This window comes from Temnothorax nylanderi, unplaced genomic scaffold, assembly GCF_030848795.1.
Source record: "Temnothorax nylanderi isolate EJ_2023f unplaced genomic scaffold, tnyl_v1.0 TNYL_tig0011_pilon, whole genome shotgun sequence".
Lineage (NCBI taxonomy): Eukaryota > Metazoa > Arthropoda > Insecta > Hymenoptera > Formicidae > Temnothorax > Temnothorax nylanderi.
Window position 1 is genome coordinate 695645 of NW_027249073.1, and position 10489 is coordinate 706133.

Genomic DNA, 10489 nt, shown 5'->3' on the forward strand with positions numbered 1-10489 from the left:
AATTATTAAATATTCTCTAATTTTTATCAACGAGACTTGTATAGTCTTAATTCAGGAATTATGGTTTTCTCTTTAAATATCTTTCTCGTCGTACTATTGTCACCTATTGTTTACACTATTTTCATCTTGCTATTTTCATGTTTTTTTCGGTGCATCTCTCTCGGCGTTTCTCCTTGTCTAGCGCCCTCTCGTAACCCCTTTACGGGAGAGAACGTACGTTTAACCCCTCCGACTACTTCAGACCACCCCTCCAACCATCTATTCTCATTCACGACTTGGTGCATGAAGCGACTATGTACGATGCACACATACAAATCAGTAGAAAGCTTATTATTATCTAAAGATGACGATAGCGAAAGATATGAAAATATTAATAGTTTCCCTCGAGTTACGTTATAAAACATTTTGCGAACTAAACGCGCGGCTCATTTAATTGATAAGGACAGTGCTCGATCGCAATTATTGTACGAATATCGTTGTTTCGCGTACAAAGCGATTTATTATCGCGATTTATTATCGAATTATACGAAGACAGCAACGGTACACATAATGCTCGCGCGCCGCCGGCATACAAATCCTCGGTCGGTTTTTTGCGCGTCGACTTCGCGATCACCGAGTACGTGGAATCCGACTGGCCCAGACCCTGGCCCAGAGTCACGGCCATTCGAGATCGGTAACCCCGTTCACTTCGACTATGCGAGAGAACGTGCGCGATTCTGACAAGTCTTTTTCGAATCATCGCGAGATTAGTCGATGAGGCCGTAGACACATATCGCGACACATCGGGAAGCAAGGTCGTCGAACTCTCGGAACTCTCGAACCCTAATCCGAAAGACCGGTCTCTCGATCATATCGCGCAAGGTTACGTGAGCGATCACCGGGGGCCCATCCGTACTTCGACAAATTCAATCATTAATTTGAAAAAGAAATACAAAGAAGTCGATTACTATAAAATTCTGAGAAAATGGAGAAACATTGTTTCTAGATTTAAATGTCATAAAAATTCGAATAATAAATTCGAATAATAAAAGATATTACACTTTTTTGATATTAACCATATTCTTGGTACATATATAGTATGTGATATATACACATATATAATACTCACAAAAACGTATAAATTCAACATTATTTAGCGATTAACCCATGTGTCATGATTTATTATATTTATATTTATACGGAAAAAGAATAGGGGTTTTCAATAGAGAACAGAAGCAGCAAAATACATATTCACCGCAGGACGATTCAGCACCAGCGCTATAATTCATTGGCGTTGTACCCGATCCCGATATTAATAGAATATTGGGTTACACATGATTTATTCGCAATTTTATCGAAATCGAGCAAACTGTAGAATTTTATTTGCGAGCAAGACTTTTTCTCCAACGCTGTTTCGACTATGTATTTTATTCCAAACTCCCATTACAAAATTTACATTTGACCGATTGTTAAACGTGGCGAGCGATCATTAAAAAAAGTGTATGTTTTCTCTCATACGCAGAGAAAGCATTGCAAATATAGATAAATAAATAAAATAAAGTAAATATAAAGACCCAGAACTATACGTGCCAATAAAATGTGTCGTTCACACATGCACCGTGGCAAATCCGGTCTATGTGTGAACAATGTTCTCGTATTACGCTACGATTATATGGCTGTAGCGATACGAAGCCATTGACCTCCTCTTCTTCCTCCTTCACCTCCTCCACCGCCAGTGTGACGAAATTTCGGCGTGGGCATATACGCGATACGACAGCGCTCATGCCGAATTTCACTTTTCGACGGAGGAACACGTGCGATTCGCTTCGATGCGATTTCCACGATGGCGAGCCAGTCGACAACGGCAGTCCCGCCTAGCGAAAGAAGTTTCCGCCTGAATCGCCGACGACTACTAACCCAGATACGTTCCTCGGGGTCGTCGATCTTTTCTCTCCTCGGCAGGAGAACGACTGTGTACCAGATATATTAATTTCCTACGGCACGACCGCTTCTTGCACACGAATCGCAGTCGAACGTCGGCGCTTGCAAACTTTCAGAATAGTTCGTTTTCTGTAGGTCAATACTCTCGGATGCAGAATCCGAGCGTCGCCGCGGACGTTGGCATCGCAGTGATGCTATAATCAAATCGGAAATTTTTGTTACGACCTATAATTGTTATTACAATCTGATTTTAATGTCCCATCATTAAAATAAATTCTAAAATAAATTTGTCTAAATAAAGTTAACCGACGAATTAATATTCAATGTGTCCGCCTTTCGATTGAATTAAAATTTATTATAAATAAAATAAAATTTATTGATAGATTTTATATTTAACTTCTTAATAATCTCTAAATTATGAATTAAAGAAATTTTCTTCGAAAAACGAATGTTTATTGATAATTCATACTTAATTAAATAGAATATCAAATTAAAATTTCCTTAAAAAGATTATCACAACGTTACTTAATTAAAATTTTTTCTTGAAGATATAAAAATAATTGTGCGCCAAATAAAAATTAATTTTTCTCGCTCTCGAGATCTTCGATCAATCTCCACATGCAATGAAACAAAAATATTTTATTCAGCTATTGGTGCCAAAGATAATTTCTGCGCATCTTTAATTTATTTCATCCGCAAATTTGTATAATCCCATATAAAAATATCGATTTTCAATTAAGAGAGAAATTGGGATGGCACGACGCCGCGTGAAAAAAAGTCGGAAAATCGGCGACGGCGACATGTCGCACGTCACTCGTAGGTTTCTAATCAGACGCGTAATAGCGGCTACCACGGATAGAAAACCGAATGTGAACCGGAAACGTCGTTTCCATGGAACCCATTCGGATCGAAGCAAGGTGTTTCGCCTCCCCTCGCGCACGCCTGCCGCGCTCCGCGCTCCGCGCACTCGTAACTGTTACTTTAGGAGTATATAACGGACCGTCCGGCGTACGTATATTCGCGTGTTTATCAAGTAGATTGCGTGTGCGTAAAGATTACAGCGAATAACGGGGAGAAATTTGTTTGCTGCGCGAGATGTCCTTAGAGCTCAACTACGAAATTGTATCATTGAATTTCTGATTTGATGGAACGTATGATATAGCTATATTTGTTTTTACCTAATTAAGAAAGTCATAATTACATAGTAGTAAATGTAGTAATTACACAGTAGTAAATGTAAACAAGATGCTTATTTTCTTCATATTTTCGTGTATGTTTTGATTCCATGGCATGCATTATTTCGCATTATTGAGATTATTTCAATTATATAGTCCTGTTATATTTAATGAAATGTAATTATAGATCTCAGTATTTTGATTTTCATCAAAAAATATTATTTTGAAATATAAATATTATATTATATTATATTATATAAATTTTCTAGGAGAACATTTTATAAATATATTTTAAAAAATATATTTATCAATTTTATTATAGTATATTAAAAAAGGAATATATGCTTGTTATATAAGGATCCGATTAAAGAGAAAGGGCTGCACCCTTTCAATTCTTTTGGATCATTAATATCTCGAATTAAATAGCTTAATGTGTTTTTAAATGCATAATTTTGCCTTTCCAATATTACTGCTCCACCGCAAATAGATCAGCTTGGATTCTCGTGTGCATTCACATAGGTGCATGTTCAAGTTGAAGGGCGGAATAATTGAAACGCCACAGTGAGACGAATCGCACGCGAAAAACGGTAAATTGTTCCGCGGCAGGCCGGCGAGGATTCACTTTAATACAAAAGTAACGCGGAGTAACAGCACTTTCTACAAAAAGCTTAAACGCAACATGTCCCGGTTCAAAGCCTTATGGGTCATCGACCTCTCGCACTGTCGGTGAAGCATCGACCTTCTTACAGACGTCCAGACCTTTCTTAACTGCGGAGGACATGAAACGAATATTTGATGCGCCTGTGATCACATATATATTATATATATAAAACCAGTTGTCCACCTTTCGGGAAAATCCCTGATTTTTCTCATCATCCGCTATTATAGATATTAAAAATTGGCAAACGCTAATTGAAACGTTGGCTAGAATAATTTCTCCTATTTTACGAAACAGAAGAAAGTTCAAGAAAGTATTTAATGCACAAAGTCTGGTTGACTTTGTTACGATAATTTCAAACTTTGCTGATTTTAATTTTAATTTACACATTTCAATCTCTGCTATTCATCTGATGATATTTAAATGCCTGATGTGTTTCAATATCAATGGTGGGAATTTTCGGCGAATAAAATATCGTTATTACGAAGCCGATTTAACGACGCCAAATCTAGCTTCTGTCTAACTTGCTTGGACACTTTGTGTACTCTTGCCTATCGATAACGGTGCCTCAAGCAGGAAACTCACTGAAATATTTAGCATCCTGAGCATCAAGGAACTATCGGTTGTTGTTTCCTGTCACTTAAAAAGTTTCCCGTCTAAACGTCCAGTGTTGCTCGCGACAGTTGCAATCCCGACAGCATCTAAAGAATCGTCTCATGATTTGCAGAAAAACTTGCTGTTATTTTCGCGGATCTTGATGTTCATAAATATTTTTTACGTTATAAAATATTATTAAGAAAAATATTCTTGTCTCAATCATAACATATTACATATTTACTTAGTTGAATTTTAATTTTAGATTTTCGATCGACTATAATTTGAAAGCCATTCCAATATTTTCGAATAAGAAAAATATCAATCTAAACTGGAGGACGAAAACTCAAGCTACGTACCTTATATAATCTAAATTTGCGAGAAACGAAGTAAGAGTCGTTATTTCATAGATTTTGCGTATACGAAGAACCGTAGAAACATATTAAATGCTCTAGCATCAGGATGTAGCGCGTTTTCATAAACTGCCCTATATCCTCGCCATTTTTGAATGACGGGCGAAAAATCCGCGTGTTCGATTTCGGCGAGTTCTCATTCACGGCGCGTAACATTGAAAATCTCGTTTTCCAGTCGGCCGAGCGCGGCTTTTAAAGGCCGTCGTACCCGGCTGGTAGCAAAATGTAAACCGGAAAAGCAACGAGCAAGTGAATTAGCAAAGTGAGTTCGCGATTGCCACCACCTTCTCGCCCCCCCCCCCGCTCGACCAACCTCACTCTCCCCGCATCCCACCCGAGTGAGCTTCGTCCTTCTTTCTCCTCGTTCGCCACGGCACCTTCTCCATTCTCTCTTCGCCACGGATCTGAAAGAAGGTCTCTGCCGGTCGTTGTCCCACTTGGAGGTCTACTTGGACTTGGACTTGGACCACACCATAGGCATGGTGCACTGAGTAACGAGGTTCCGATACCCCCATAGGGGACCCCTTTCGCGCCTGCATAGCGTATACGGGGTGTCCCGGAACTATCGTCGCTACTTTTGTCTACACGGATTCTTGCTTTTTTTGTCTTTTAAGAAAGACGCCGAGATGTCTAGATTTCTTCGGATATGAAAAATAATAACGGAATCTTATACATCATTGAAACGGAAAATTGTGCAATGAAAATTTAGTTTAAAATATTATTAAAAAATATGTCATTAAAGATTTTAAAAATTATAGGAAGACGTTTATAGATTTAATTTTTAATCAATTTAAGTGAAGTGATAATTGTGAGATTTTAAAACATCCAATATGTCAATATGTGTATTGCCGCAGGAGAGCGGTTGAAGAAATAGTATCGCGTTGGTGAACAAACTTTAACGCGTGTAGATTTGCGTAATTTCCGCTGCATCGAGCAACGTTCTCTCTTGATATTATCATCGCTCTGCAATTCCTCATAACAAGTTTTCCGCGTAGTATTACTGTATATGTAAATAAAAAATAATTATAATCACGTATGCTACTATGTACAATATTAAGACTAACAATTAATGATTAATAATTATTTTTTTAAATTTATAATTACTTTATCTTTTAATTTTAATAATACAATACGAAGCGCGAATCTTCATGCTGAATTTTTACGACGAGTAAAAACGGAGAATTTATTATTTTCTTAGCAATAGATCTTTTCTTAGAAATAAGGAAAACAATAGAAAATATTAATTCCCGATAAAGGACTGCCTTGAATCGTAAGCAGTTCTCTTCAGTTATCTCATTTTACGGCAACCGTGGCAAATGCTACGGTTTGCAGGTCAGCTCTTCATATCCTTGAAGATGACGTGAGGCGCGTTCAAACGCGAAAAACCGAACGCGTCGTCATAGAGAACGCGCATCAACCGAAGTGAATTGGGCGCACGAACGGTACCGCTATTATTTACTTGCAACGGCGACAGATACAATCGCGCGGGGTTGCACAGCACGTGTGCATGTGTGCGTAACGTGAGAGGATTTTCCAGCATACACGGGTGATGTCTCCGCGATTCGGCCCTGCATATTACCACGTTCCGGCATCGAAACAGAACCAACGGACGGAGAGCACGTCATTCGCCTAACTGTACATACCTGCGCCTTGTGTATATACCGAAAGTACCGTACAGGTACATACAGCGCCGTGCGCCGCGGCCGAACGGTCGTAAAACGCGTGAATACGTGAAGACACGGCGAGTAAGACACGTGGGCCCCACACTATGCACGCGTCGCGAGTCTATGCGTGTACAGGTGCGTAAAAGCACCGTTGTACGGCGAAGAGGAGGAGGAGGAGGAGGAAGTGTGGAAAAGGAGGAGCAGGAGATGGCATGGCCAAAAGTAAAACCGAATTCGTTTTCGGTAAGGCTCGAGGCGGCTGACTCGCTTATCTTCTTATCACGAGTCTCTTCCGGATCCTCCTTGTCACGCGTGTCTGCGTTTTCTCTTTATGCATATTATATAAGAGAATATATGCACGCACGCATGTTGCCCTCTTGTGCATTCTTACTCCGAACGACGAGTGCCTCTTTCTAGCTCCTTCTTGAGACTGCGCAAATTTTGCGTGTTTAATCTTTTATTGTTATCTTAATCTCTGTTTAATTTTTTGCTTTTCAAATATGTGACACTCACGAAAATCTTTAATGCTACTATATATATATATATATTTAAATCTTCCTTTCTAAAGTCCGTACTTCTATAAATTAACAAAACATTTTACGCTTTACGGAAAGATACAGTTCGAACAGCGTTAAGTGAGATTATAAATTTTTTATCATGTGTTTTGTATTTTTTTTCAGAGACCGAAATTTTTATCTCTGAAATATATGCATGTATATTATAGGTATATTACCCAAAACTTACTGGGATTGTATTAAAAAAATACATTTATATATAAATCTAAAACTTAATTATTACAATCGTTTTCAGAATGATTTAATTCAAACGCTTTTTCTACCGTTGAATAATTTTCAAACTCCCTTTTCTCAACACTCTTCAATGTCTTAGCGATTTTATTTGAATCTCGGCGATGTTAGCAAATCTTCCCTTTCTAGTACTTTCTACTGCATTTTTATTTTTAGGAACAAGAAAAAGCCGCATGAAGTCAGATCGGGAAAATAAATGAAAGACCAAAGACACGTTATTTTCTGTTAAAAATTGCTGGGCAGGAAGTGTGCTGATACATTTTCTCTCTTCTTTCTCTTTCTCTCTTTCCTTCCTCTTTTTCTTTGTCTAGAAGTTTTTGGCAAAAAAATGACATGAATAAAACCAGGGGAGGTCTTACTTCCCCTGTCGACCTGATTCCGTGCGACTTTTTATTTCCAAAATAAAAATGCAGCTGAAAAGGAAAAGATTTGCTGATTGTGCCAAAATTCAAGTAAAATTGGCAGAAGCAATGAGAAATACTGAAAAGAAAAAGTTTAAAAATTGCTTTCAACAATAGAAAAAAACGCCATAGAGCAATAGAAAAAAAAGTAATCTCTTTGAAGAGGCTTGCAATAATTAAATAGTAGGTTTTGTTTAAATGTCTTTTAATATCATTCCGGGATAATTTTTTTTCACACTAATACAATTTGATGTATATTTTGTACAATTGTAATTACATGTATATATTTACGTTCAATAGTCAAAGGAGTTCGAGATGAGTCGTTTCATAAATATAGGAGAAGCTGTTAGTCTTGATTTGTAAAGCATGGATTTTCTTAACTTTGAATTACTCGCATTTCTCGAGTGCATTAGGGAAATAGAAATCGCTTAAAAAGGACGACGTGCTTGTAATTTACATCTGTGTCGCTCTTACGTGCACTTCGCTTTCGCAAAGGTCCTTATACAATGGCAACGGCAAAAGGAGAGCATCGTTTGATCAACGGATGATGGGAGCGAGACAAGATGTAGTTCACTAATCGCGATGTGATGCCCTCCTTAAGCGCGTTACGATATAATAGAATAATTATTTTGCGCTAATGAATTTCATAGTACAGGAAGTACTATATAATCTAAACAATTTTAAAATTATTGTGAAGTTGTTATTTTAAGTATTGTAGATAATAAGGTCTAGATGAGATTCATTAAAACTTTGAGAAATATTGAAAATCTCTTAAATTTTAGACTTTGTCCATAATGTTATTTATTTTAGGAAAAAGTAATATATATTTTAACTATGGTTTGTGTGTGTCCGAGTAATTCGTACATATTCACACTTATATGTCTGCTTGACCGTGTTTCTCTAATTTTTCAATCATTCAGAAGCAATTCCATTGTTCGAAAGAGATCCAAAATGTATGGCATGGTGCCTCAGGACATAACAAATTGCCGTTCCGTTCGGTTGCCGCATGTTTCTCTTTAACGTCGTCTCCTGCGAGAGAGCATGGCGAACACGCCGAAACTGATCTCCTTCGGCCGCGAGTACATCGACCCCCGCGGCCGCCGCGCCGTTTCGCAAAAGTACAAGTGGAAACGGACGTCGGCCGCACCGGCCTCGGCGAGTAGTGCCGCTCGACGCCGGGCCGTACGGCACGGCCGCTTTCAATGGGGACACGTGATCGCGCGTACTCATGGTCGGCCGCCGCCGCCGGTTCTTGGCCGCGGCGGCGTTCGCTCGCGGCCGACCAAAGCGCGCCTCTCTCTACTTGCTGGCGCGAGCGAGCGAGCGCGCACAGTCACGGACGACCGCTATATCATTTTCGCTACCGGGCTGCGCGCCTCACGGTTCACCGTTCTCGCCGGTTGTTGAACCCGACTCTCTTTGCGCGCTGCATAACCTATTTTGTAATAGCACACTTCGTGCCGCGCTAACCGGTACACCAGCGCGGCATCCTCATTCCGAAATGGGCTGCGCGCGTTCACGCTTGCTCGTCGTGGCGTGCTGCCAATTGAACGTCCTGCACTTTTTCTTTCTTATCTTCCATAATTTTTCCAATTCAAGATTTTTGAAATCTTAGAGAGAGAGATGAGAGAAAGAGATGAGACAGTATATTGAAAATTATTAGATACATTAATTTTCTACAATTTTTAATTTTAATTTAATTCCACGCTTTAACTTTATAATTATTTAGTTTAATAATTATTGTTTTAAAATTTATAATCCAATTTCATATTTTATGTTCTATTCTTTAATTTCAAAAATTATATTTGTATGTAATTTTTATGTTCCATAATGTCTGGTTTTTTTAATGCAATAACTTTCAAATTCCGTATATTTTAACTGTTATTATCTTTCTTAAACTCTTAAATGATATATGAATTTGTGCGTAAATTTACCGCAAAATTTCTGTTTAAAAAAGGAAATTAACTTTATCTTTCTATAAAAATCGACATGTCGCGTATGACTTTAATGAATTTGCATGATTATTATTTGATTAGAATAAAGTAGGTCGATTGAATGTGTCCGGTGTCGATGTGTTTCCTTTACTTAAGCTAAAGTAGAATATTTGACTTTTCGCAAGTAGCAAAGTGGCACAAAAGTCAGGAATAGAGAAGACCGAGTTTTAAAATCACATCTAAAATTATGTTGAAAAATGTATTATTTTTTAAATTACTTTTGTATTATATATGGCAAAAAAGTATCTTTTTGTAATTGAATTTAATAATTCTTATGGAAACATTAATTAATTGAAATTTAACAGTTCCGCAAAACAAATCATTCAAAATTTTTTAAATATAGATATTTATTGAAAAATGGGCTTATATACTATTTCTCGGCTCTTTCCATTAAACTTTTCAATTACAATTTTCAAATTATAACATTCATTGTCAAAAGACATCATATTATGTAAGAGCAGTGCGAGAATAAAATTATGAAAGAACAGTCGAGATTAGTAAAACTAAACAACACAGATAAGACTTGAAAAACATGTAAGCGCTGTATAATGTACGTTTGAGCGCCTTTATTTGAGCTTCCGCGATGGCTGGCACGTGCGTTATAAAATTTCCCAGACGAAACTGATAACGCGCTGGTAGTAGCACGTGGTACGTCGAAATGGAGAAATTGTCGCGAACAGATAAGAACGGTCGGTTATATATATTCGGGTATTGTGCTCGACGTGGCGTGAGAGAGTGAGGCAGGTCAAGTGTTTCTATATCTTACGCACACGTTTCTCGCTTTCAGGATGGGGTTATCGAACGCGCGCGGAACGGCCGCGAGAAAATTGAGACTCTATCAAATGCCCGTCGCGCGCTTTGTAA